Genomic DNA, 27,804 nt, shown 5'->3' with positions numbered 1-27,804 from the left:
CCTTTGGCAGGCCCTTTGCAGCCCCACTCCACCTGGGCCTCAACGCTTTCTAGATCTCCTAACCCTAACCCTAACCCTAACCCTAACCCTAGCCCTAAATGTAGGCTCAGGCGGGGCCCGAACCACAGCCCAGCAGCCCCATTCCTGGCCCGCACAAAGAAGTGGCCCTGCCATCAGTCTTGCTGCAGCCCCACCTTTCCTTTGGCAGGCCCTTTGCAGCCCCACTCCACCTGGGCCTCAACGCTTTCTCTCTCTCCTGATCCTAACCCTAACCCTAACCCTAAGCCTAGCCCTAAATGTAGGCTCAGGCCGGGCCCGAACCGCAGCCCAGCAGCCCCATTCCTGGCCCGCACAAAAAAGTGGCCCTGCCATCAGTCTTGCTGCAGCCCCACCTTTCCTTTGGCAGGCCCTTTGCAGCCCCACTCCACCTGGGCCTCAACGCTTTCTAGATCTCCTAACCCTAACCCTAACCCTAACCCTAACCCTAGCCCTAAATGTAGGCTCAGGCGGGGCCCGAACCGCAGCCCAGCAGCCCCATTCCTGGCCCGCACAAAGAAGTGGCCCTGCCATCAGTCTTGCTGCAGCCCCACCTTTCCTTTGGCAGGCCCTTTGCAGCCCCACTCCACCTGGGCCTCAACGCTTTCTAGATCTCCTAACCCTAAGCCTAACCCTAACCCTAAGCCTAGCCCTAAATGTAGGCTCAGGCCGGGCCCGAACCGCAGCCCAGCAGCCCCATTCCTGGCCCAAACAAAAAAGTGGCCCTGCTATCAGTCTTGCTGCAGCCCCACCTTTCCTTTGGCAGGCCCTTTGCAGCCCCACTCCACCTGGGCCTCAACGCTTTCTAGATCTCCTAACCCTAACCCTAACCCTAACCCTAAGCCTAGCCCTAAATGTAGGCTCAGGCCGGGCCCAAACCGCAGCCCAGCAGCCCCATTCCTGGCCCAAACAAAAAAGTGGCCCTGCCATCAGTCTTGCTGCAGCCCCACCTTTCCTTTGGCAGGCCCTTTGCAGCCCCACTCCACCTGGGCCTCAACGCTTTCTAGATCTCCTAACCCTAACCCTAACCCTAACCCTAACCCTAGCCCTAAATGTAGGCTCAGGCGGGGCCCGAGCCACAGCCCAGCAGCCCCATTCCTGGCCCGCACAAAAAAGTGGCCCTGCCATCAGTCTTGCTGCAGCCCCACCTTTCCTTTGGCAGGCCCTTTGCAGCCCCACTCCACCTGGGCCTCAACGCTTTCTAGATCTCCTAACCCTAAGCCTAACCCTAACCCTAACGCTAGCCCTAAATGTAGGCTCAGGCGGGGCCCGAACCGCAGCCCAGCAGCCCCATTCCTGGCCCGCACAAAAAAGTGGCCCTGCCATCAGTCTTGCTGCAGCCCCACCTTTCCTTTGGCAGGCCCTTTGCAGCCCCACTCCACCTGGGCCTCAACGCTTTCTAGATCTCCTAACCCTAACCCTAACCCTAACCCTAAGCCTAGCCCTAAATGTAGGCTCAGGCGGGGCCCGAGCCACAGCCCAGCAGCCCCATTGCTGGCCCGCACAAAAAAGTGGCCCTGCGATCAGTCTTGCTGCAGCCCCACCTTTCCTTTGGCAGGCCCTTTGCAGCCCCACTCCACCTGGGCCTCAACGCTTTCTAGATCTCCTGATCCTAAGCCTAGCCCTAAATGTAGGCTCAGGCGGGGCCCGAACCGCAGCCCAGCAGCCCCATTCCTAGCCCAAACAAAAAAGTGGCCCTGCCATCAGTCTTGCTGCAGCCCCACCTTTCCTTTGGCAGGCCCTTTGCAGCCCCACTCCACCTGGGCCTCAACGCTTTCTAGATCTCCTAACCCTAACCCTAGCCCTAACCCTAACCCTAGCCCTAAATGTAGGCTCAGGCGGGGCCGAACAACAGCCCAGCAGCCCCATTCCTGGCCCGCACAAAAAAGTGGCCCTGCCATCAGTCTTGCTGCAGCCCCACCTTTCCTTTGGCAGGCCCTTTGCAGCCCCACTCCACCTGGGCCTCAACGCTTTCTCTCTCTCCTGATCCTAACCCTAACCCTAACCCTAACCCTAGCCCTAAATGTAGGCTCAGGCCGGGCCCGAACCGCAGCCCAGCAGCCCCATTCCTGGCCCGCACAAAGATGTGGCCCTGCCATCAGTGTTGCTGCAGCCCCACCTTTCCTTTGGCAGGCCCTTTGCAGCCCCACTCCACCTGGGCCTCAACGCTTTCTAGATCTCCTAACCCTAACCCTAACCCTAACCCTAACCCTAGCCCTAAATGTAGGCTCAGGCGGGGCCCGAACCGCAGCCCAGCAGCCCCATTCCTGGCCCGCACAAAAAAGTGGCCCTGCCATCAGTCTTGCTGCAGCCCCACCTTTCCTTTGGCAGGCCCTTTGCAGCCCCACTCCACCTGGGCCTCAACGCTTTCTAGATCTCCTAACCCTAACCCTAACCCTAACCCTAACCCTAGCCCTAAATGTAGGCTCAGGCGGGGCCGAACAACAGCCCAGCAGCCCCATTCCTGGCCCGCACAAAAAAATGGCCCTGCCATCAGTCTTGCTGCAGCCCCACCTTTCCTTTGGCAGGCCCATTGCAGCCCCACTCCACCTGGGCCTCAATGCTTCCTAGATCTCCTAACCCTAACCCTAACCCTAACCCTAACCCTAGCCCTAAACGTAGGCTCAGGTGGGGCCCGAACCGCAGCCCAGCAGCCCCATTCCTGGCCCGCACAAAGATGTGGCCCTGCCATCAGTCTTGCTGCAGCCCCACCTTTCCTTTGGCAGGCCCTTTGCAGCCCCACTCCACCTGGGCCTCAACGCTTTCTAGATCTCCTAACCCTAACCCTAACCCTAACCCTAAGCCTAGCCCTAAATGTAGGCTCAGGCCGGGCCCGAACCACAGCCCAGCAGCCCCATTCCTGGCCCGCACAAAAAAGTGGCCCTGCCATCAGTCTTGCTGCAGCCCCACCTTTCCTTTGGCAGGCCCTTTGCAGCCCCACTCCACCTGGGCCTCAACGCTTTCTAGATCTCCTAACCCTAACCCTAACCCTAACCCTAACCCTAGCCCTAAATGTAGGCTCAGGCGGGGCCCGAACCTCAGCCCAGCAGCCCCATTCCTGGCCCGCACAAAAAAGTGGCCCTGCCATCAGTCTTGCTGCAGCCCCACCTTTCCTTTGGCAGGCCCTTTGCAGCCCCACTCCACCTGGGCCTCAACGCTTTCTCTCTCTCCTGATCCTAACCCTAACCCTAACCCTAACCCTAGCCCTAAATGTAGGCTCAGGCGGGGCCCGAACCGCAGCCCAGCAGCCCCATTCCTGGCCCGCACAAAAAAGTGGCCCTGCCATCAGTCTTGCTGCAGCCCCACCTTTCCTTTGGCAGGCCCTTTGCAGCCCCACTCCACCTGGGCCTCAACGCTTTCTAGATCTCCTAACCCTAACCCTAACCCTAACCCTAAGCCTAGCCCTAAATGTAGGCTCAGGCGGGGCCGAACAACAGCCCAGCAGCCCCATTGCTGGCCCGCACAAAAAAGTGGCCCTGCCATCAGTCTTGCTGCAGCCCCACCTTTCCTTTGGCAGGCCCTTTGCAGCCCCACTCCACCTGGGCCTCAACGCTTTCTAGATCTCCTAACCCTAACCCTAACCCTAACCCTAAGCCTAGCCCTAAATGTAGGCTCAGGCCGGGCCCGAACCGCAGCCCAGCAGCCCCATTCCTGGCCCGCACAAAAAAGTGGCCCTGCCATCAGTCTTGCTGCAGCCCCACCTTTCCTTTGGCAGGCCCTTTGCAGCCCCACTCCACCTGGGCCTCAACGCTTTCTAGATCTCCTAAACCTAACCCTAACCCTGACTGTAACGCTAGCCCTAAATGTGGGCTCAGGCGGGGCCGAACCGCAGCCCAGCAGCCCCATTCCTGGCCCGCACAAAAAAGTGGCCCTGCCATCAGTCTTGCTGCAGCCCCACCTTTCCTTTGGCAGGCCCTTTGCAGCCCCACTCCACCTGGGCCTCAACGCTTTCTAGATCTCCTAACCCTAACCCTAACCCTAAACCTAACCCTAAATGTAGGCTCAGGCGGGGCCAAACAACAGCCCAGCAGCCCCATTCCTGGCCCGCACAAAGAAGTGGCCCTGCCATCAGTCTTGCTGCAGCCCCACCTTTCCTTTGGCAGGCCCTTTGCAGCCCCACTCCACCTGGGCCTCAACGCTTTCTCTCTCTCCTGATCCTAACCCTAACCCTAACCCTAACCCTAGCCCTAAATGTAGGCTCAGGCGGGGCCCGAACCGCAGCCCAGCAGCCCCATTCCTGGCCCAAACAAAAAAGTGGCCCTGCCATCAGTCTTGCTGCAGCCCCACCTTTCCTTTGGCAGGCCCTTTGCAGCCCCACTCCACCTGGGCCTCAACGCTTTCTAGATCTCCTAACCCTAACCCTAACCCTAACCCTAAGCCTAGCCCTAAATGTAGGCTCAGGCGGGGCCGGAACCACAGCCCAGCAGCCCCATTGCTGGCCCGCACAAAAAAGTGGCCCTGCCATCAGTCTTGCTGCAGCCCCACCTTTCCTTTGGCAGGCCCTTTGCAGCCCCACTCCACCTGGGCCTCAACGCTTTCTAGATCTCCTAACCCTAACCCTAACCCTAACCCTAACGCTAGCCCTAAATGTAGGCTCAGGCGGGGCCGAACAACAGCCCAGCAGCCCCATTGCTGGCCCGCACAAAAAAGTGGCCCTGCCATCAGTCTTGCTGCAGCCCCACCTTTCCTTTGGCAGGCCCTTTGCAGCCCCACTCCACCTGGGCCTCAACGCTTTCTAGATCTCCTAACCCTAACCCTAACCCTAACCCTAACCCTAGCCCTAAATGTAGGCTCAGGCGGGGCCCGAACCGCAGCCCAGCAGCCCCATTCCTGGCCCAAACAAAAAAGTGGCCCTGCCATCAGTCTTGCTGCAGCCCCACCTTTCCTTTGGCAGGCCCTTTGCAGCCCCACTCCACCTGGGCCTCAACGCTTTCTAGATCTCCTAACCCTAACCCTAACCCTAACCCTAAGCCTAGCCCTAAATGTAGGCTCAGGCCGGGCCCGAACCGCAGCCCAGCAGCCCCATTCCTGGCCCGCACAAAAAAGTGGCCCTGCCATCAGTCTTGCTGCAGCCCCACCTTTCCTTTGGCAGGCCCTTTGCAGCCCCACTCCACCTGGGCCTCAACGCTTTCTAGATCTCCTAACCCTAACCCTAACCCTAAGCCTAGCCCTAAATGTAGGCTCAGGCGGGGCCAAACAACAGCCCAGCAGCCCCATTCCTGGCCCGCACAAAGAAGTGGCCCTGCCATCAGTCTTGCTGCAGCCCCACCTTTCCTTTGGCAGGCCCTTTGCAGCCCCACTCCACCTGGGCCTCAACGCTTTCTCTCTCTCCTGATCCTAACCCTAACCCTAACCCTAACCCTAGCCCTAAATGTAGGCTCAGGCGGGGCCCGAACCGCAGCCCAGCAGCCCCATTCCTGGCCCAAACAAAAAAGTGGCCCTGCCATCAGTCTTGCTGCAGCCCCACCTTTCCTTTGGCAGGCCCTTTGCAGCCCCACTCCACCTGGGCCTCAACGCTTTCTAGATCTCCTAACCCTAACCCTAACCCTAACCCTAAGCCTAGCCCTAAATGTAGGCTCAGGCGGGGCCGGAACCACAGCCCAGCAGCCCCATTGCTGGCCCGCACAAAAAAGTGGCCCTGCCATCAGTCTTGCTGCAGCCCCACCTTTCCTTTGGCAGGCCCTTTGCAGCCCCACTCCACCTGGGCCTCAACGCTTTCTAGATCTCCTAACCCTAACCCTAACCCTAACCCTAACGCTAGCCCTAAATGTAGGCTCAGGCGGGGCCGAACAACAGCCCAGCAGCCCCATTGCTGGCCCGCACAAAAAAGTGGCCCTGCCATCAGTCTTGCTGCAGCCCCACCTTTCCTTTGGCAGGCCCTTTGCAGCCCCACTCCACCTGGGCCTCAACGCTTTCTCTCTCTCCTGATCCTAACCCTAACCCTAACCCTAACCCTAGCCCTAAATGTAGGCTCAGGCGGGGCCCGAACCGCAGCCCAGCAGCCCCATTCCTGGCCCAAACAAAAAAGTGGCCCTGCGATCAGTCTTGCTGCAGCCCCACCTTTCCTTTGGCAGGCCCTTTGCAGCCCCACTCCACCTGGGCCTCAACGCTTTCTAGATCTCCTAACCCTAACCCTAACCCTAACCCTAAGCCTAGCCCTAAATGTAGGCTCAGGCGGGGCCGGAACCACAGCCCAGCAGCCCCATTCCTGGCCCGCACAAAAAAGTGGCCCTGCCATCAGTCTTGCTGCAGCCCCACCTTTCCTTTGGCAGGCCCTTTGCAGCCCCACTCCACCTGGGCCTCAACGCTTTCTAGATCTCCTAACCCTAACCCTAACCCTAACCCTAACGCTAGCCCTAAATGTAGGCTCAGGCGGGGCCGAACAACAGCCCAGCAGCCCCATTGCTGGCCCGCACAAAAAAGTGGCCCTGCCATCAGTCTTGCTGCAGCCCCACCTTTCCTTTGGCAGGCCCTTTGCAGCCCCACTCCACCTGGGCCTCAACGCTTTCTAGATCTCCTAACCCTAACCCTAACCCTAAACCTAACCCTAAATGTAGGCTCAGGCGGGGCCAAACAACAGCCCAGCAGCCCCATTCCTGGCCCGCACAAAGAAGTGGCCCTGCCATCAGTCTTGCTGCAGCCCCACCTTTCCTTTGGCAGGCCCTTTGCAGCCCCACTCCACCTGGGCCTCAACGCTTTCTAGATCTCCTGATCCTAACCCTAACCCTAACCCTAACCCTAGCCCTAAATGTAGGCTCAGGCGGGGCCCGAACCGCAGCCCAGCAGCCCCATTCCTGGCCCAAACAAAAAAGTGGCCCTGCCATCAGTCTTGCTGCAGCCCCACCTTTCCTTTGGCAGGCCCTTTGCAGCCCCACTCCACCTGGGCCTCAACGCTTTCTAGATCTCCTAACCCTAACCCTAACCCTAACCCTAAGCCTAGCCCTAAATGTAGGCTCAGGCGGGGCCCGAACCGCAGCCCAGCAGCCCCATTGCTGGCCCGCACAAAAAAGTGGCCCTGCCATCAGTCTTGCTGCAGCCCCACCTTTCCTTTGGCAGGCCCTTTGCAGCCCCACTCCACCTGGGCCTCAACGCTTTCTAGATCTCCTAACCCTAACCCTAACCCTAACCCTAACGCTAGCCCTAAATGTAGGCTCAGGCGGGGCCGAACAACAGCCCAGCAGCCCCATTGCTGGCCCGCACAAAAAAGTGGCCCTGCCATCAGTCTTGCTGCAGCCCCACCTTTCCTTTGGCAGGCCCTTTGCAGCCCCACTCCACCTGGGCCTCAACGCTTTCTAGATCTCCTAACCCTAACCCTAACCCTAACCCTAAGCCTAGCCCTAAATGTAGGCTCAGGCGGGGCCCGAACCGCAGCCCAGCAGCCCCATTCCTGGCCCAAACAAAAAAGTGGCCCGGCCATCAGTCTTGCTGCAGCCCCACCTTTCCTTTGGCAGGCCCTTTGCAGCCCCACTCCACCTGGGCCTCAACGCTTTCTAGATCTCCTAACCCTAACCCTAACCCTAACCCTAAGCCTAGCCCTAAATGTAGGCTCAGGCCGGGCCCGAACCGCAGCCCAGCAGCCCCATTCCTGGCCCGCACAAAAAAGTGGCCCTGCCATCAGTCTTGCTGCAGCCCCACCTTTCCTTTGGCAGGCCCTTTGCAGCCCCACTCCACCTGGGCCTCAACGCTTTCTAGATCTCCTAAACCTAACCCTAACCCTGACTGTAACGCTAGCCCTAAATGTGGGCTCAGGCGGGGCCGAACCGCAGCCCAGCAGCCCCATTCCTGGCCCGCACAAAAAAGTGGCCCTGCCATCAGTCTTGCTGCAGCCCCACCTTTCCTTTGGCAGGCCCTTTGCAGCCCCACTCCACCTGGGCCTCAACGCTTTCTAGATCTCCTAACCCTAACCCTAACCCTAAACCTAACCCTAAATGTAGGCTCAGGCGGGGCCAAACAACAGCCCAGCAGCCCCATTCCTGGCCCGCACAAAGAAGTGGCCCTGCCATCAGTCTTGCTGCAGCCCCACCTTTCCTTTGGCAGGCCCTTTGCAGCCCCACTCCACCTGGGCCTCAACGCTTTCTAGATCTCCTGATCCTAACCCTAACCCTAACCTTTACCCTAGCCCTAAATGTACGCTCAGGCGGGGCCCGAACCACAGCCCAGCAGCCCCATTCCTGGCCCGCACAAAGAAGTGGCCCTGCCATCAGTCTTGCTGCAGCCCCACCTTTCCTTTGGCAGGCCCTTTGCAGCCCCACTCCACCTGGGCCTCAACGCTTTCTCTCTCTCCTAACCCTAAGCCTAGCCCTAAATGTAGTCTCAGGCGGGGCCCGAACCGCAGCCCAGCAGCCCCATTCCTGGCCCGCACAAAAAAGTGGCCCTGCCATCAGTCTTGCTGCAGCCCCACCTTTCCTTTGGCAGGCCCTTTGCAGCCCCACTCCACCTGGGCCTCAACGCTTTCTAGATCTCCTAACCCTAACCCTAACCCTAACCCTAACCCTAGCCCTAAATGTAGGCTCAGGCGGGGCCCGAACCGCAGCCCAGCAGCCCCATTGCTGGCCCAAACAAAAAAGTGGCCCTGCCATCAGTCTTGCTGCAGCCCCACCTTTCCTTTGGCAGGCCCTTTGCAGCCCCACTCCACCTGGGCCTCAACGCTTTCTAGATCTCCTAACCCTAACCCTAACCCTAACCCTAAGCCTAGCCCTAAATGTAGGCTCAGGCGGGGCCCGAACCGCAGCCCAGCAGCCCCATTCCTGGCCCGCACAAAAAAGTGGCCCGGCCATCAGTCTTGCTGCAGCCCCACCTTTCCTTTGGCAGGCCCTTTGCAGCCCCACTCCACCTGGGCCTCAACGCTTTCTAGATCTCCTAACCCTAACCCTAACCCTAAACCTAACCCTAAATGTAGGCTCAGGCGGGGCCAAACAACAGCCCAGCAGCCCCATTCCTGGCCCGCACAAAGAAGTGGCCCTGCCATCAGTCTTGCTGCAGCCCCACCTTTCCTTTGGCAGGCCCTTTGCAGCCCCACTCCACCTGGGCCTCAACGCTTTCTCTCTCTCCTGATCCTAACCCTAACCCTAACCCTAAGCCTAGCCCTAAATGTAGGCTCAGGCGGGGCCCGAACCGCAGCCCAGCAGCCCCATTCCTGGCCCAAACAAAAAAGTGGCCCTGCCATCAGTCTTGCTGCAGCCCCACCTTTCCTTTGGCAGGCCCTTTGCAGCCCCACTCCACCTGGGCCTCAACGCTTTCTAGATCTCCTAACCCTAACCCTAACCCTAACCCTAAGCCTAGCCCTAAATGTAGGCTCAGGCGGGGCCGGAACCACAGCCCAGCAGCCCCATTGCTGGCCCGCACAAAAAAGTGGCCCTGCCATCAGTCTTGCTGCAGCCCCACCTTTCCTTTGGCAGGCCCTTTGCAGCCCCACTCCACCTGGGCCTCAACGCTTTCTAGATCTCCTAACCCTAACCCTAACCCTAACCCTAACGCTAGCCCTAAATGTAGGCTCAGGCGGGGCCCGAACCGCAGCCCAGCAGCCCCATTCCTGGCCCAAACAAAAAAGTGGCCCGGCCATCAGTCTTGCTGCAGCCCCACCTTTCCTTTGGCAGGCCCTTTGCAGCCCCACTCCACCTGGGCCTCAACGCTTTCTAGATCTCCTAACCCTAACCCTAACCGTAACCCTAAGCCTAGCCCTAAATGTAGGCTCAGGCCGGGCCCGAACCGCAGCCCAGCAGCCCCATTCCTGGCCCGCACAAAGAAGTGGCCCTGCCATCAGTCTTGCTGCAGCCCCACCTTTCCTTTGGCAGGCCCTTTGCAGCCCCACTCCACCTGGGCCTCAACGCTTTCTAGATCTCCTAAACCTAACCCTAACCCTGACTGTAACGCTAGCCCTAAATGTGGGCTCAGGCGGGGCCGAACCGCAGCCCAGCAGCCCCATTCCTGGCCCGCACAAAAAAGTGGCCCTGCCATCAGTCTTGCTGCAGCCCCACCTTTCCTTTGGCAGGCCCTTTGCAGCCCCACTCCACCTGGGCCTCAACGCTTTCTAGATCTCCTAACCCTAACCCTAACCCTAAACCTAACCCTAAATGTAGGCTCAGGCGGGGCCAAACAACAGCCCAGCAGCCCCATTCCTGGCCCGCACAAAGAAGTGGCCCTGCCATCAGTCTTGCTGCAGCCCCACCTTTCCTTTGGCAGGCCCTTTGCAGCCCCACTCCACCTGGGCCTCAACGCTTTCTAGATCTCCTGATCCTAACCCTAACCCTAACCTTAACCCTAGCCCTAAATGTACGCTCAGGCGGGGCCCGAACCACAGCCCAGCAGCCCCATTCCTGGCCCGCACAAAGAAGTGGCCCTGCCATCAGTCTTGCTGCAGCCCCACCTTTCCTTTGGCAGGCCCTTTGCAGCCCCACTCCACCTGGGCCTCAACGCTTTCTCTCTCTCCTAACCCTAAGCCTAGCCCTAAATGTAGTCTCAGGCGGGGCCCGAACCGCAGCCCAGCAGCCCCATTCCTGGCCCGCACAAAAAAGTGGCCCTGCCATCAGTCTTGCTGCAGCCCCACCTTTCCTTTGGCAGGCCCTTTGCAGCCCCACTCCACCTGGGCCTCAACGCTTTCTAGATCTCCTAAACCTAACCCTAACCCTGACTGTAACGCTAGCCCTAAATGTGGGCTCAGGCGGGGCCGAACCGCAGCCCAGCAGCCCCATTCCTGGCCCGCACAAAAAAGTGGCCCTGCCATCAGTCTTGCTGCAGCCCCACCTTTCCTTTGGCAGGCCCTTTGCAGCCCCACTCCACCTGGGCCTCAACGCTTTCTAGATCTCCTAACCCTAACCCTAACCCTAACCCTAGCCCTAAATGTAGGCTCAGGCGGGGCCAAACAACAGCCCAGCAGCCCCATTCCTGGCCCGCACAAAGAAGTGGCCCTGCCATCAGTCTTGCTGCAGCCCCACCTTTCCTTTGGCAGGCCCTTTGCAGCCCCACTCCACCTGGGCCTCAACGCTTTCTCTCTCTCCTGATCCTAACCCTAACCCTAACCCTAACCCTAGCCCTAAATGTAGGCTCAGGCGGGGCCCGAACCGCAGCCCAGCAGCCCCATTCCTGGCCCAAACAAACAAGTGGCCCTGCCATCAGTCTTGCTGCAGCCCCACCTTTCCTTTGGCAGGCCCTTTGCAGCCCCACTCCACCTGGGCCTCAACGCTTTCTAGATCTCCTAACCCTAACCCTAAGCCTAACCCTAAGCCTAGCCCTAAATGTAGGCTCAGGCGGGGCCGGAACCACAGCCCAGCAGCCCCATTCCTGGCCCACACAAAAAAGTGGCCCTGCCATCAGTCTTGCTGCAGCCCCACCTTTCCTTTGGCAGGCCCTTTGCAGCCCCACTCCACCTGGGCCTCAACGCTTTCTAGATCTCCTAACCCTAACCCTAACCCTAACCCTAACCCTAAATGTAGGCTCAGGCGGGGCCCGAACCGCAGCCCAGCAGCCCCATTCCTGGCCCAAACAAAAAAGTGGCCCGGCCATCAGTCTTGCTGCAGCCCCACCTTTCCTTTGGCAGGCCCTTTGCAGCCCCACTCCACCTGGGCCTCAACGCTTTCTAGATCTCCTGATCCTAACCCTAACCCTAACCCTAAGCCTAGCCCTAAATGTAGGCTCAGGCCGGGCCCGAACCGCAGCCCAGCAGCCCCATTCCTGGCCCGCACAAAAAAGTGGCCCTGCCATCAGTCTTGCTGCAGCCCCACCTTTCCTTTGGCAGGCCCTTTGCAGCCCCACTCCACCTGGGCCTCAACGCTTTCTCTCTCTCCTGATCCTAACCCTAACCCTAACCCTAACCCTAGCCCTAAATGTAGGCTCAGGCGGGGCCCGAACCGCAGCCCAGCAGCCCCATTCCTGGCCCAAACAAAAAAGTGGCCCTGCCATCAGTCTTGCTGCAGCCCCACCTTTCCTTTGGCAGGCCCTTTGCAGCCCCACTCCACCTGGGCCTCAACGCTTTCTAGATCTCCTAACCCTAACCCTAACCCTAACCCTAAGCCTAGCCCTAAATGTAGGCTCAGGCGGGGCCGGAACCACAGCCCAGCAGCCCCATTCCTGGCCCGCACAAAAAAGTGGCCCTGCCATCAGTCTTGCTGCAGCCCCACCTTTCCTTTGGCAGGCCCTTTGCAGCCCCACTCCACCTGGGCCTCAACGCTTTCTAGATCTCCTAACCCTAACCCTAACCCTAACCCTAACGCTAGCCCTAAATGTAGGCTCAGGCGGGGCCGAACAACAGCCCAGCAGCCCCATTGCTGGCCCGCACAAAAAAGTGGCCCTGCCATCAGTCTTGCTGCAGCCCCACCTTTCCTTTGGCAGGCCCTTTGCAGCCCCACTCCACCTGGGCCTCAACGCTTTCTCTCTCTCCTGATCCTAACCCTAACCCTAACCCTAACCCTAGCCCTAAATGTAGGCTCAGGCGGGGCCCGAACCGCAGCCCAGCAGCCCCATTCCTGGCCCAAACAAAAAAGTGGCCCTGCCATCAGTCTTGCTGCAGCCCCACCTTTCCTTTGGCAGGCCCTTTGCAGCCCCACTCCACCTGGGCCTCAACGCTTTCTAGATCTCCTAACCCTAACCCTAACCCTAACCCTAAGCCTAGCCCTAAATGTAGGCTCAGGCGGGGCCGGAACCACAGCCCAGCAGCCCCATTCCTGGCCCGCACAAAAAAGTGGCCCTGCCATCAGTCTTGCTGCAGCCCCACCTTTCCTTTGGCAGGCCCTTTGCAGCCCCACTCCACCTGGGCCTCAACGCTTTCTAGATCTCCTAACCCTAACCCTAACCCTAACCCTAACGCTAGCCCTAAATGTAGGCTCAGGCGGGGCCGAACAACAGCCCAGCAGCCCCATTGCTGGCCCGCACAAAAAAGTGGCCCTGCCATCAGTCTTGCTGCAGCCCCACCTTTCCTTTGGCAGGCCCTTTGCAGCCCCACTCCACCTGGGCCTCAACGCTTTCTAGATCTCCTAACCCTAACCCTAACCCTAACCCTAAGCCTAGCCCTAAATGTAGGCTCAGGCGGGGCCCGAACCGCAGCCCAGCAGCCCCATTCCTGGCCCAAACAAAAAAGTGGCCCGGCCATCAGTCTTGCTGCAGCCCCACCTTTCCTTTGGCAGGCCCTTTGCAGCCCCACTCCACCTGGGCCTCAACGCTTTCTAGATCTCCTAACCCTAACCCTAACCCTAACCCTAAGCCTAGCCCTAAATGTAGGCTCAGGCCGGGCCCGAACCGCAGCCCAGCAGCCCCATTCCTGGCCCGCACAAAAAAGTGGCCCTGCCATCAGTCTTGCTGCAGCCCCACCTTTCCTTTGGCAGGCCCTTTGCAGCCCCACTCCACCTGGGCCTCAACGCTTTCTAGATCTCCTAACCCTAACCCTAACCCTAAACCTAACCCTAAATGTAGGCTCAGGCGGGGCCAAACAACAGCCCAGCAGCCCCATTCCTGGCCCGCACAAAGAAGTGGCCCTGCCATCAGTCTTGCTGCAGCCCCACCTTTCCTTTGGCAGGCCCTTTGCAGCCCCACTCCACCTGGGCCTCAACGCTTTCTCTCTCTCCTGATCCTAACCCTAACCCTAACCCTAACCCTAGCCCTAAATGTAGGCTCAGGCGGGGCCCGAACCGCAGCCCAGCAGCCCCATTCCTGGCCCGCACAAAAAAGTGGCCCTGCCATCAGTCTTGCTGCAGCCCCACCTTTCCTTTGGCAGGCCCTTTGCAGCCCCACTCCACCTGGGCCTCAACGCTTTCTAGATCTCCTAACCCTAACCCTAACCCTAACCCTAAGCCTAGCCCTAAATGTAGGCTCAGGCGGGGCCGGAACCACAGCCCAGCAGCCCCATTGCTGGCCCGCACAAAAAAGTGGCCCTGCCATCAGTCTTGCTGCAGCCCCACCTTTCCTTTGGCAGGCCCTTTGCAGCCCCACTCCACCTGGGCCTCAACGCTTTCTAGATCTCCTAACCCTAACCCTAACCCTAACCCTAAGCCTAGCCCTAAATGTAGGCTCAGGCGGGGCCCGAACCGCAGCCCAGCAGCCCCATTCCTGGCCCAAACAAAAAAGTGGCCCGGCCATCAGTCTTGCTGCAGCCCCACCTTTCCTTTGGCAGGCCCTTTGCAGCCCCACTCCACCTGGGCCTCAACGCTTTCTAGATCTCCTAACCCTAACCCTAACCCTAACCCTAAGCCTAGCCCTAAATGTAGGCTCAGGCCGGGCCCGAACCGCAGCCCAGCAGCCCCATTCCTGGCCCGCACAAAAAAGTGGCCCTGCCATCAGTCTTGCTGCAGCCCCACCTTTCCTTTGGCAGGCCCTTTGCAGCCCCACTCCACCTGGGCCTCAACGCTTTCTAGATCTCCTAACCCTAACCCTAACCCTAAACCTAACCCTAAATGTAGGCTCAGGCGGGGCCAAACAACAGCCCAGCAGCCCCATTCCTGGCCCGCACAAAGAAGTGGCCCTGCCATCAGTCTTGCTGCAGCCCCACCTTTCCTTTGGCAGGCCCTTTGCAGCCCCACTCCACCTGGGCCTCAACGCTTTCTCTCTCTCCTGATCCTAACCCTAACCCTAACCCTAACCCTAGCCCTAAATGTAGGCTCAGGCGGGGCCCGAACCACAGCCCAGCAGCCCCATTCCTGGCCCAAACAAAAAAGTGGCCCTGCCATCAGTCTTGCTGCAGCCCCACCTTTCCTTTGGCAGGCCCTTTGCAGCCCCACTCCACCTGGGCCTCAACGCTTTCTAGATCTCCTAACCCTAACCCTAACCCTAACCCTAAGCCTAGCCCTAAATGTAGGCTCAGGCCGGGCCGGAACCACAGCCCAGCAGCCCCATTCCTGGCCCGCACAAAAAAGTGGCCCTGCCATCAGTCTTGCTGCAGCCCCACCTTTCCTTTGGCAGGCCCTTTGCAGCCCCACTCCACCTGGGCCTCAACGCTTTCTAGATCTCCTAACCCTAACCCTAACCCTAACCCTAACGCTAGCCCTAAATGTAGGCTCAGGCGGGGCCGAACAACAGCCCAGCAGCCCCATTGCTGGCCCGCACAAAAAAGTGGCCCTGCCATCAGTCTTGCTGCAGCCCCACCTTTCCTTTGGCAGGCCCTTTGCAGCCCCACTCCACCTGGGCCTCAACGCTTTCTCTCTCTCCTGATCCTAACCCTAACCCTAACCCTAACCCTAGCCCTAAATGTAGGCTCAGGCGGGGCCCGAACCGCAGCCCAGCAGCCCCATTCCTGGCCCAAACAAAAAAGTGGCCCTGCCATCAGTCTTGCTGCAGCCCCACCTTTCCTTTGGCAGGCCCTTTGCAGCCCCACTCCACCTGGGCCTCAACGCTTTCTAGATCTCCTAACCCTAACCCTAACCCTAACCCTAAGCCTAGCCCTAAATGTAGGCTCAGGCGGGGCCGGAACCACAGCCCAGCAGCCCCATTGCTGGCCCGCACAAAAAAGTGGCCCTGCCATCAGTCTTGCTGCAGCCCCACCTTTCCTTTGGCAGGCCCTTTGCAGCCCCACTCCACCTGGGCCTCAACGCTTTCTAGATCTCCTAACCCTAACCCTAACCCTAACCCTAACGCTAGCCCTAAATGTAGGCTCAGGCGGGCCCGAACAACAGCCCAGCAGCCCCATTGCTGGCCCGCACAAAAAAGTGGCCCTGCCATCAGTCTTGCTGCAGCCCCACCTTTCCTTTGGCAGGCCCTTTGCAGCCCCACTCCACCTGGGCCTCAACGCTTTCTAGATCTCCTAACCCTAACCCTAACCCTAACCCTAAGCCTAGCCCTAAATGTAGGCTCAGGCCGGGCCCGAACCGCAGCCCAGCAGCCCCATTCCTGGCCCAAACAAAAAAGTGGCCCGGCCATCAGTCTTGCTGCAGCCCCACCTTTCCTTTGGCAGGCCCTTTGCAGCCCCACTCCACCTGGGCCTCAACGCTTTCTAGATCTCCTAACCCTAACCCTAACCCTAACCCTAAGCCTAGCCCTAAATGTAGGCTCAGGCCGGGCCCGAACCGCAGCCCAGCAGCCCCATTCCTGGCCCGCACAAAAAAGTGGCCCTGCCATCAGTCTTGCTGCAGCCCCACCTTTCCTTTGGCAGGCCCTTTGCAGCCCCACTCCACCTGGGCCTCAACGCTTTCTAGATCTCCTAACCCTAACCCTAACCCTAAACCTAACCCTAGCCCTAAATGTAGGCTCAGGCGGGGCCCGAACCGCAGCCCAGCAGCCCCATTCCTGGCCCGCACAAAAAAGTGGCCCTGCCATCAGTCTTGCTGCAGCCCCACCTTTCCTTTGGCAGGCCCTTTGCAGCCCCACTCCACCTGGGCCTCAACGCTTTCTAGATCTCCTAACCCTAACCCTAACCCTAACCCTAAGCCTAGCCCTAAATGTAGGCTCAGGCGGGGCCGGAACCACAGCCCAGCAGCCCCATTGCTGGCCCGCACAAAAAAGTGGCCCTGCCATCAGTCTTGCTGCAGCCCCACCTTTCCTTTGGCAGGCCCTTTGCAGCCCCACTCCACCTGGGCCTCAACGCTTTCTAGATCTCCTAACCCTAACCCTAACCCTAACCCTAACGCTAGCCCTAAATGTAGGCTCAGGCGGGGCCGAACAACAGCCCAGCAGCCCCATTGCTGGCCCGCACAAAAAAGTGGCCCTGCCATCAGTCTTGCTGCAGCCCCACCTTTCCTTTGGCAGGCCCTTTGCAGCCCCACTCCACCTGGGCCTCAACGCTTTCTCTCTCTCCTAACCCTAAGCCTAGCCCTAAATGTAGTCTCAGGCGGGGCCCGAACCGCAGCCCAGCAGCCCCATTCCTGGCCCGCACAAAAAAGTGGCCCTGCCATCAGTCTTGCTGCAGCCCCACCTTTCCTTTGGCAGGCCCTTTGCAGCCCCACTCCACCTGGGCCTCAACGCTTTCTAGATCTCCTAAACCTAACCCTAACCCTGACTGTAACGCTAGCCCTAAATGTGGGCTCAGGCGGGGCCGAACCGCAGCCCAGCAGCCCCATTCCTGGCCCGCACAAAAAAGTGGCCCTGCCATCAGTCTTGCTGCAGCCCCACCTTTCCTTTGGCAGGCCCTTTGCAGCCCCACTCCACCTGGGCCTCAACGCTTTCTAGATCTCCTAACCCTAACCCTAACCCTAACCCTAGCCCTAAATGTAGGCTCAGGCGGGGCCAAACAACAGCCCAGCAGCCCCATTCCTGGCCCGCACAAAGAAGTGGCCCTGCCATCAGTCTTGCTGCAGCCCCACCTTTCCTTTGGCAGGCCCTTTGCAGCCCCACTCCACCTGGGCCTCAACGCTTTCTCTCTCTCCTGATCCTAACCCTAACCCTAACCCTAACCCTAGCCCTAAATGTAGGCTCAGGCGGGGCCCGAACCGCAGCCCAGCAGCCCCATTCCTGGCCCAAACAAAAAAGTGGCCCTGCCATCAGTCTTGCTGCAGCCCCACCTTTCCTTTGGCAGGCCCTTTGCAGCCCCACTCCACCTGGGCCTCAACGCTTTCTAGATCTCCTAACCCTAACCCTAACCCTAACCCTAAGCCTAGCCCTAAATGTAGGCTCAGGCGGGGCCGGAACCACAGCCCAGCAGCCCCATTGCTGGCCCGCACAAAAAAGTGGCCCTGCCATCAGTCTTGCTGCAGCCCCACCTTTCCTTTGGCAGGCCCTTTGCAGCCCCACTCCACCTGGGCCTCAACGCTTTCTAGATCTCCTAACCCTAACCCTAACCCTAACCCTAACGCTAGCCCTAAATGTAGGCTCAGGCGGGGCCGAACAACAGCCCAGCAGCCCCATTGCTGGCCCGCACAAAAAAGTGGCCCTGCCATCAGTCTTGCTGCAGCCCCACCTTTCCTTTGGCAGGCCCTTTGCAGCCCCACTCCACCTGGGCCTCAACGCTTTCTAGATCTCCTAACCCTAACCCTAACCCTAACCCTAACCCTAGCCCTAAATGTAGGCTCAGGCGGGGCCCGAACCGCAGCCCAGCAGCCCCATTCCTGGCCCAAACAAAAAAGTGGCCCGGCCATCAGTCTTGCTGCAGCCCCACCTTTCCTTTGGCAGGCCCTTTGCAGCCCCACTCCACCTGGGCCTCAACGCTTTCTAGATCTCCTAACCCTAACCCTAACCCTAACCCTAAGCCTAGCCCTAAATGTAGGCTCAGGCCGGGCCCGAACCGCAGCCCAGCAGCCCCATTCCTGGCCCGCACAAAGAAGTGGCCCTGCCATCAGTCTTGCTGCAGCCCCACCTTTCCTTTGGCAGGCCCTTTGCAGCCCCACTCCACCTGGGCCTCAACGCTTTCTCTCTCTCCTGATCCTAACCCTAACCCTAACCCTAAGCCTAGCCCTAAATGTAGGCTCAGGCCGGGCCCGAACCGCAGCCCAGCAGCCCCATTCCTGGCCCGCACAAAAAAGTGGCCCTGCCATCAGTCTTGCTGCAGCCCCACCTTTCCTTTGGCAGGCCCTTTGCAGCCCCACTCCACCTGGGCCTCAACGCTTTCTAGATCTCCTAACCCTAACCCTAACCCTAACCCTAAGCCTAGCCCTAAATGTAGGCTCAGGCGGGGCCGGAACCACAGCCCAGCAGCCCCATTCCTGGCCCGCACAAAAAAGTGGCCCTGCCATCAGTCTTGCTGCAGCCCCACCTTTCCTTTGGCAGGCCCTTTGCAGCCCCACTCCACCTGGGCCTCAACGCTTTCTAGATCTCCTAACCCTAACCCTAACCCTAACCCTAACGCTAGCCCTAAATGTAGGCTCAGGCGGGGCCGAACAACAGCCCAGCAGCCCCATTGCTGGCCCGCACAAAAAAGTGGCCCTGCCATCAGTCTTGCTGCAGCCCCACCTTTCCTTTGGCAGGCCCTTTGCAGCCCCACTCCACCTGGGCCTCAACGCTTTCTAGATCTCCTAACCCTAACCCTAACCCTAACCCTAAGCCTAGCCCTAAATGTAGGCTCAGGCGGGGCCCGAACCGCAGCCCAGCAGCCCCATTCCTGGCCCAAACAAAAAAGTGGCCCGGCCATCAGTCTTGCTGCAGCCCCACCTTTCCTTTGGCAGGCCCTTTGCAGCCCCACTCCACCTGGGCCTCAACGCTTTCTAGATCTCCTAACCCTAACCCTAACCCTAACCCTAAGCCTAGCCCTAAATGTAGGCTCAGGCCGGGCCCGAACCGCAGCCCAGCAGCCCCATTCCTGGCCCGCACAAAAAAGTGGCCCTGCCATCAGTCTTGCTGCAGCCCCACCTTTCCTTTGGCAGGCCCTTTGCAGCCCCACTCCACCTGGGCCTCAACGCTTTCTAGATCTCCTAACCCTAACCCTAACCCTAAACCTAACCCTAAATGTAGGCTCAGGCGGGGCCAAACAACAGCCCAGCAGCCCCATTCCTGGCCCGCACAAAGAAGTGGCCCTGCCATCAGTCTTGCTGCAGCCCCACCTTTCCTTTGGCAGGCCCTTTGCAGCCCCACTCCACCTGGGCCTCAACGCTTTCTCTCTCTCCTGATCCTAACCCTAACCCTAACCCTAACCCTAGCCCTAAATGTAGGCTCAGGCGGGGCCCGAACCGCAGCCCAGCAGCCCCATTCCTGGCCCGCACAAAAAAGTGGCCCTGCCATCAGTCTTGCTGCAGCCCCACCTTTCCTTTGGCAGGCCCTTTGCAGCCCCACTCCACCTGGGCCTCAACGCTTTCTAGATCTCCTAACCCTAACCCTAACCCTAACCCTAAGCCTAGCCCTAAATGTAGGCTCAGGCGGGGCCGGAACCACAGCCCAGCAGCCCCATTGCTGGCCCGCACAAAAAAGTGGCCCTGCCATCAGTCTTGCTGCAGCCCCACCTTTCCTTTGGCAGGCCCTTTGCAGCCCCACTCCACCTGGGCCTCAACGCTTTCTAGATCTCCTAACCCTAACCCTAACCCTAACCCTAAGCCTAGCCCTAAATGTAGGCTCAGGCGGGGCCGAACAACAGCCCAGCAGCCCCATTGCTGGCCCGCACAAAAAAGTGGCCCTGCCATCAGTCTTGCTGCAGCCCCACCTTTCCTTTGGCAGGCCCTTTGCAGCCCCACTCCACCTGGGCCTCAACGCTTTCTAGATCTCCTAACCCTAACCCTAACCCTAACCCTAAGCCTAGCCCTAAATGTAGGCTCAGGCGGGGCCCGAACCGCAGCCCAGCAGCCCCATTCCTGGCCCAAACAAAAAAGTGGCCCGGCCATCAGTCTTGCTGCAGCCCCACCTTTCCTTTGGCAGGCCCTTTGCAGCCCCACTCCACCTGGGCCTCAACGCTTTCTAGATCTCCTAACCCTAACCCTAACCCTAACCCTAAGCCTAGCCCTAAATGTAGGCTCAGGCCGGGCCCGAACCGCAGCCCAGCAGCCCCATTCCTGGCCCGCACAAAAAAGTGGCCCTGCCATCAGTCTTGCTGCAGCCCCACCTTTCCTTTGGCAGGCCCTTTGCAGCCCCACTCCACCTGGGCCTCAACGCTTTCTAGATCTCCTAACCCTAACCCTAACCCTAAACCTAACCCTAAATGTAGGCTCAGGCGGGGCCAAACAACAGCCCAGCAGCCCCATTCCTGGCCCGCACAAAGAAGTGGCCCTGCCATCAGTCTTGCTGCAGCCCCACCTTTCCTTTGGCAGGCCCTTTGCAGCCCCACTCCACCTGGGCCTCAACGCTTTCTCTCTCTCCTGATCCTAACCCTAACCCTAACCCTAAGCCTAGCCCTAAATGTAGGCTCAGGCGGGGCCCGAACCGCAGCCCAGCAGCCCCATTCCTGGCCCAAACAAAAAAGTGGCCCTGCCATCAGTCTTGCTGCAGCCCCACCTTTCCTTTGGCAGGCCCTTTGCAGCCCCACTCCACCTGGGCCTCAACGCTTTCTAGATCTCCTAACCCTAACCCTAACCCTAACCCTAAGCCTAGCCCTAAATGTAGGCTCAGGCGGGGCCGGAACCACAGCCCAGCAGCCCCATTCCTGGCCCGCACAAAAAAGTGGCCCTGCCATCAGTCTTGCTGCAGCCCCACCTTTCCTTTGGCAGGCCCTTTGCAGCCCCACTCCACCTGGGCCTCAACGCTTTCTAGATCTCCTAACCCTAACCCTAACCCTAACCCTAACGCTAGCCCTAAATGTAGGCTCAGGCGGGGCCGAACAACAGCCCAGCAGCCCCATTGCTGGCCCGCACAAAAAAGTGGCCCTGCCATCAGTCTTGCTGCAGCCCCACCTTTCCTTTGGCAGGCCCTTTGCAGCCCCACTCCACCTGGGCCTCAACGCTTTCTCTCTCTCCTGATCCTAACCCTAACCCTAACCCTAACCCTAGCCCTAAATGTAGGCTCAGGCGGGGCCCGAACCGCAGCCCAGCAGCCCCATTCCTGGCCCAAACAAAAAAGTGGCCCTGCCATCAGTCTTGCTGCAGCCCCACCTTTCCTTTGGCAGGCCCTTTGCAGCCCCACTCCACCTGGGCCTCAACGCTTTCTAGATCTCCTAACCCTAACCCTAACCCTAACCCTAAGCCTAGCCCTAAATGTAGGCTCAGGCGGGGCCGGAATCACAGCCCAGCAGCCCCATTCCTGGCCCGCACAAAAAAGTGGCCCTGCCATCAGTCTTGCTGCAGCCCCACCTTTCCTTTGGCAGGCCCTTTGCAGCCCCACTCCACCTGGGCCTCAACGCTTTCTAGATCTCCTAACCCTAACCCTAACCCTAACCCTAAGCCTAGCCCTAAATGTAGGCTCAGGCGGGGCCCGAACCGCAGCCCAGCAGCCCCATTCCTGGCCCAAACAAAAAAGTGGCCCGGCCATCAGTCTTGCTGCAGCCCCACCTTTCCTTTGGCAGGCCCTTTGCAGCCCCACTCCACCTGGGCCTCAACGCTTTCTAGATCTCCTAACCCTAACCCTAACCCTAACCCTAAGCCTAGCCCTAAATGTAGGCTCAGGCCGGGCCCGAACCGCAGCCCAGCAGCCCCATTCCTGGCCCGCACAAAAAAGTGGCCCTGCCATCAGTCTTGCTGCAGCCCCACCTTTCCTTTGGCAGGCCCTTTGCAGCCCCACTCCACCTGGGCCTCAACGCTTTCTAGATCTCCTAACCCTAACCCTAACCCTAAACCTAACCCTAAATGTAGGCTCAGGCGGGGCCAAACAACAGCCCAGCAGCCCCATTCCTGGCCCGCACAAAGAAGTGGCCCTGCCATCAGTCTTGCTGCAGCCCCACCTTTCCTTTGGCAGGCCCTTTGCAGCCCCACTCCACCTGGGCCTCAACGCTTTCTCTCTCTCCTGATCCTAACCCTAACCCTAACCCTAAGCCTAGCCCTAAATGTAGGCTCAGGCGGGGCCCGAACCGCAGCCCAGCAGCCCCATTCCTGGCCCGCACAAAAAAGTGGCCCTGCCATCAGTCTTGCTGCAGCCCCACCTTTCCTTTGGCAGGCCCTTTGCAGCCCCACTCCACCTGGGCCTCAACGCTTTCTAGATCTCCTAACCCTAACCCTAACCCTAACCCTAAGCCTAGCCCTAAATGTAGGCTCAGGCGGGGCCGGAACCACAGCCCAGCAGCCCCATTGCTGGCCCGCACAAAAAAGTGGCCCTGCCATCAGTCTTGCTGCAGCCCCACCTTTCCTTTGGCAGGCCCTTTGCAGCCCCACTCCACCTGGGCCTCAACGCTTTCTAGATCTCCTAACCCTAACCCTAACCCTAACCCTAACGCTAGCCCTAAATGTAGGCTCAGGCGGGGCCGAACAACAGCCCAGCAGCCCCATTGCTGGCCCGCACAAAAAAGTGGCCCTGCCATCAGTCTTGCTGCAGCCCCACCTTTCCTTTGGCAGGCCCTTTGCAGCCCCACTCCACCTGGGCCTCAACGCTTTCTAGATCTCCTAACCCTAACCCTAACCCTAACCCTAAGCCTAGCCCTAAATGTAGGCTCAGGCGGGGCCCGAACCGCAGCCCAGCAGCCCCATTCCTGGCCCAAACAAAAAAGTGGCCCGGCCATCAGTCTTGCTGCAGCCCCACCTTTCCTTTGGCAGGCCCTTTGCAGCCCCACTCCACCTGGGCCTCAACGCTTTCTAGATCTCCTAACCCTAACCCTAACCCTAAACCTAACCCTAAATGTAGGCTCAGGCGGGGCCAAACAACAGCCCAGCAGCCCCATTCCTGGCCCGCACAAAGAAGTGGCCCTGCCATCAGTCTTGCTGCAGCCCCACCTTTCCTTTGGCAGGCCCTTTGCAGCCCCACTCCACCTGGGCCTCAACGCTTTCTAGATCTCCTGATCCTAACCCTAACCCTAACCTTAACCCTAGCCCTAAATGTACGCTCAGGCGGGGCCCGAACCACAGCCCAGCAGCCCCATTCCTGGCCCGCACAAAGAAGTGGCCCTGCCATCAGTCTTGCTGCAGCCCCACCTTTCCTTTGGCAGGCCCTTTGCAGCCCCACTCCACCTGGGCCTCAACGCTTTCTCTCTCTCCTAACCCTAAGCCTAGCCCTAAATGTAGGCTCAGGCGGGGCCCGAACCGCAGCCCAGCAGCCCCATTCCTGGCCCGCACAAAAAAGTGGCCCTGCCATCAGTCTTGCTGCAGCCCCACCTTTCCTTTGGCAGGCCCTTTGCAGCCCCACTCCACCTGGGCCTCAACGCTTTCTAGATCTCCTAACCCTAACCCTAACCCTAAGCCTAAGCCTAGCCCTAAATGTAGGCTCAGGCGGGGCCCGAACCGCAGCCCAGCAGCCCCATTCCTGGCCCAAACAAAAAAGTGGCCCTGCCATCAGTCTTGCTGCAGCCCCACCTTTCCTTTGGCAGGCCCTTTGCAGCCCCACTCCACCTGGGCCTCAACGCTTTCTAGATCTCCTGATCCTAACCCTAACCCTAACCCTAAGCCTAGCCCTAAATGTAGTCTCAGGCGGGGCCCGAACCGCAGCCCAGCAGCCCCATTCCTGGCCCGCACAGAAAAGTGGCCCTGCCATCAGTCTTGCTGCAGCCCCACCTTTCCTTTGGCAGGCCCTTTGCAGCCCCACTCCACCTGGGCCTCAACGCTTTCTAGATCTCCTAACCCTAACCCTAACCCTAACCCTAACGCTAGCCCTAAATGTAGGCTCAGGCGGGGCCGAACAACAGCCCAGCAGCCCCATTGCTGGCCTGCACAAAAAAGTGGCCCTGCCATCAGTCTTGCTGCAGCCCCACCTTTCCTTTGGCAGGCCCTTTGCAGCCCCACTCCACCTGGGCCTCAACGCTTTCTAGATCTCCTAACCCTAACCCTAACCCTAACCCTAAGCCTAGCCCTAAATGTAGGCTCAGGCGGGGCCGGAACCACAGCCCAGCAGCCCCATTGCTGGCCCGCACAAAAAAGTGGCCCTGCCATCAGTCTTGCTGCAGCCCCACCTTTCCTTTGGCAGGCCCTTTGCAGCCCCACTCCACCTGGGCCTCAACGCTTTCTAGATCTCCTAACCCTAACCCTAACCCTAACCCTAACGCTAGCCCTAAATGTAGGCTCAGGCGGGGCCGAACAACAGCCCAGCAGCCCCATTGCTGGCCCGCACAAAAAAGTGGCCCTGCCATCAGTCTTGCTGCAGCCCCACCTTTCCTTTGGCAGGCCCTTTGCAGCCCCACTCCACCTGGGCCTCAACGCTTTCTCTCTCTCCTGATCCTAACCCTAACCCTAACCCTAACCCTAGCCCTAAATGTAGGCTCAGGCGGGGCCCGAACCGCAGCCCAGCAGCCCCATTCCTGGCCCAAACAAAAAAGTGGCCCTGCCATCAGTCTTGCTGCAGCCCCACCTTTCCTTTGGCAGGCCCTTTGCAGCCCCACTCCACCTGGGCCTCAACGCTTTCTAGATCTCCTAACCCTAACCCTAACCGTAACCCTAAGCCTAGCCCTAAATGTAGGCTCAGGCCGGGCCCGAACCGCAGCCCAGCAGCCCCATTCCTGGCCCGCACAAAAAAGTGGCCCTGCCATCAGTCTTGCTGCAGCCCCACCTTTCCTTTGGCAGGCCCTTTGCAGCCCCACTCCACCTGGGCCTCAACGCTTTCTAGATCTCCTAACCCTAACCCTAACCCTAAACCTAACCCTAAATGTAGGCTCAGGCGGGGCCAAACAACAGCCCAGCAGCCCCATTGCTGGCCCGCACAAAGAAGTGGCCCTGCCATCAGTCTTGCTGCAGCCCCACCTTTCCTTTGGCAGGCCCTTTGCAGCCCCACTCCACCTGGGCCTCAACGCTTTCTCTCTCTCCTGATCCTAACCCTAACCCTAACCCTAACCCTAGCCCTAAATGTAGGCTCAGGCGGGGCCCGAACCGCAGCCCAGCAGCCCCATTCCTGGCCCGCACAAAAAAGTGGCCCTGCCATCAGTCTTGCTGCAGCCCCACCTTTCCTTTGGCAGGCCCTTTGCAGCCCCACTCCACCTGGGCCTCAACGCTTTCTAGATCTCCTAACCCTAACCCTAACCCTAACCCTAAGCCTAGCCCTAAATGTAGGCTCAGGCGGGGCCGGAACCACAGCCCAGCAGCCCCATTGCTGGCCCGCACAAAAAAGTGGCCCTGCCATCAGTCTTGCTGCAGCCCCACCTTTCCTTTGGCAGGCCCTTTGCAGCCCCACTCCACCTGGGCCTCAACGCTTTCTAGATCTCCTAACCCTAACCCTAACCCTAACCCTAACGCTAGCCCTAAATGTAGGCTCAGGCGGGGCCGAACAACAGCCCAGCAGCCCCATTGCTGGCCCGCACAAAAAAGTGGCCCTGCCATCAGTCTTGCTGCAGCCCCACCTTTCCTTTGGCAGGCCCTTTGCAGCCCCACTCCACCTGGGCCTCAACGCTTTCTAGATCTCCTAACCCTAACCCTAACCCTAACCCTAAGCCTAGCCCTAAATGTAGGCTCAGGCGGGGCCCGAACCGCAGCCCAGCAGCCCCATTCCTGGCCCAAACAAAAAAGTGGCCCGGCCATCAGTCTTGCTGCAGCCCCACCTTTCCTTTGGCAGGCCCTTTGCAGCCCCACTCCACCTGGGCCTCAACGCTTTCTAGATCTCCTAACCCTAACCCTAACCCTAAACCTAACCCTAAATGTAGGCTCAGGCGGGGCCAAACAACAGCCCAGCAGCCCCATTCCTGGCCCGCACAAAGAAGTGGCCCTGCCATCAGTCTTGCTGCAGCCCCACCTTTCCTTTGGCAGGCCCTTTGCAGCCCCACTCCACCTGGGCCTCAACGCTTTCTAGATCTCCTGATCCTAACCCTAACCCTAACCTTAACCCTAGCCCTAAATGTACGCTCAGGCGGGGCCCGAACCACAGCCCAGCAGCCCCATTCCTGGCCCGCACAAAGAAGTGGCCCTGCCATCAGTCTTGCTGCAGCCCCACCTTTCCTTTGGCAGGCCCTTTGCAGCCCCACTCCACCTGGGCCTCAACGCTTTCTCTCTCTCCTAACCCTAAGCCTAGCCCTAAATGTAGGCTCAGGCGGGGCCCGAACCGCAGCCCAGCAGCCCCATTCCTGGCCCGCACAAAAAAGTGGCCCTGCCATCAGTCTTGCTGCAGCCCCACCTTTCCTTTGGCAGGCCCTTTGCAGCCCCACTCCACCTGGGCCTCAACGCTTTCTAGATCTCCTAACCCTAACCCTAACCCTAACCCTAACCCTAGCCCTAAATGTAGGCTCAGGCGGGGCCCGAACCGCAGCCCAGCAGCCCCATTCCTGGCCCAAACAAAAAAGTGGCCCTGCCATCAGTCTTGCTGCAGCCCCACCTTTCCTTTGGCAGGCCCTTTGCAGCCCCACTCCACCTGGGCCTCAACGCTTTCTAGATCTCCTGATCCTAACCCTAACCCTAACCCTAAGCCTAGCCCTAAATGTAGTCTCAGGCGGGGCCCGAACCGCAGCCCAGCAGCCCCATTCCTGGCCCGCACAGAAAAGTGGCCCTGCCATCAGTCTTGCTGCAGCCCCACCTTTCCTTTGGCAGGCCCTTTGCAGCCCCACTCCACCTGGGCCTCAACGCTTTCTAGATCTCCTAACCCTAACCCTAACCCTAACCCTAAGCCTAGCCCTAAATGTAGGCTCAGGCGGGGCCGAACAACAGCCCAGCAGCCCCATTGCTGGCCTGCACAAAAAAGTGGCCCTGCCATCAGTCTTGCTGCAGCCCCACCTTTCCTTTGGCAGGCCCTTTGCAGCCCCACTCCACCTGGGCCTCAACGCTTTCTAGATCTCCTAACCCTAACCCTAACCCTAACCCTAAGCCTAGCCCTAAATGTAGGCTCAGGCGGGGCCGGAACCACAGCCCAGCAGCCCCATTGCTGGCCCGCACAAAAAAGTGGCCCTGCCATCAGTCTTGCTGCAGCCCCACCTTTCCTTTGGCAGGCCCTTTGCAGCCCCACTCCACCTGGGCCTCAACGCTTTCTAGATCTCCTAACCCTAACCCTAACCCTAACCCTAACGCTAGCCCTAAATGTAGGCTCAGGCGGGGCCGAACAACAGCCCAGCAGCCCCATTGCTGGCCCGCACAAAAAAGTGGCCCTGCCATCAGTCTTGCTGCAGCCCCACCTTTCCTTTGGCAGGCCCTTTGCAGCCCCACTCCACCTGGGCCTCAACGCTTTCTCTCTCTCCTGATCCTAACCCTAACCCTAACCCTAACCCTAGCCCTAAATGTAGGCTCAGGCGGGGCCCGAACCGCAGCCCAGCAGCCCCATTCCTGGCCCAAACAAAAAAGTGGCCCTGCCATCAGTCTTGCTGCAGCCCCACCTTTCCTTTGGCAGGCCCTTTGCAGCCCCACTCCACCTGGGCCTCAACGCTTTCTAGATCTCCTAACCCTAACCCTAACCGTAACCCTAAGCCTAGCCCTAAATGTAGGCTCAGGCCGGGCCCGAACCGCAGCCCAGCAGCCC

The sequence above is a fragment of the Dromaius novaehollandiae genome, chromosome 7 (assembly GCF_036370855.1).
Source record: "Dromaius novaehollandiae isolate bDroNov1 chromosome 7, bDroNov1.hap1, whole genome shotgun sequence".
NCBI classification, from domain to species: Eukaryota; Metazoa; Chordata; class Aves; order Casuariiformes; family Dromaiidae; genus Dromaius; species Dromaius novaehollandiae.
This window is presented reverse-complemented; position numbering follows the sequence as displayed.